We start from the raw sequence: 704 nt of genomic DNA on the forward strand, positions 1-704 counted from the left end.
TCTTAAGCTCCTCTATGTCTCTTCCTTGCTTTTGTTGCTCCTCCCTCATAGCTCTTTGATCTTCTCTAATCTCATAGAGAATGATAGAGTGCTCTTGGTGTTCCACCCTTAATTGGTCCATGTTGTAACTCAAGCTTTCCAAAGAAGTGTTGAGTTGCTTCCAATAATTGTGTGGAGGGAATTGCATCCCTTGAGGCATCTCAGGGATTTCTTGATGAGGGCCCTCCTCATGCTCTTGTTGAATGCCATAAATGGTTATGGAAAAACAAAAAGCAATGCTTTTACCACACCAAACTTAAAAGGTTTGCTCGTCCTCGAGCAAATTAAGAAAGAAGAGAGTAGAAGAAGAAGAAATGAAGGAGATGGGAATGGCTTTTGTTTTCGACCAAGAAGGGGAAGAAGTGGTGTTTAGGTTGTGTGAAAATGAAGGAGTGAAGATGGGTTTATATAGGAGAGGGGGAAGGGTAGGTTCGGCCATTTGAGTGTGGGTTTGGGTGGGAAAGTGGTTTGAATTTGAATGGTGAGGTAGGTGGGGTTTTATGAAGGATGGATGTGAGTGGTGAAGAGAAAGAAGGGATTTGATAGGTGAAGGGTTTTTGGGGAAGAGGTGTTGAGGTGATTGGTGAAGAAGAGAGAGGGTGGTGGGGTAGGTGGGGATCCTGTGGGGTCCACAGATCCTGAGGTGTCAAGGAAAAGTCATCCCT

The sequence above is a fragment of the Arachis duranensis genome, chromosome 6 (assembly GCF_000817695.3).
Source record: "Arachis duranensis cultivar V14167 chromosome 6, aradu.V14167.gnm2.J7QH, whole genome shotgun sequence".
Lineage (NCBI taxonomy): Eukaryota > Viridiplantae > Streptophyta > Magnoliopsida > Fabales > Fabaceae > Arachis > Arachis duranensis.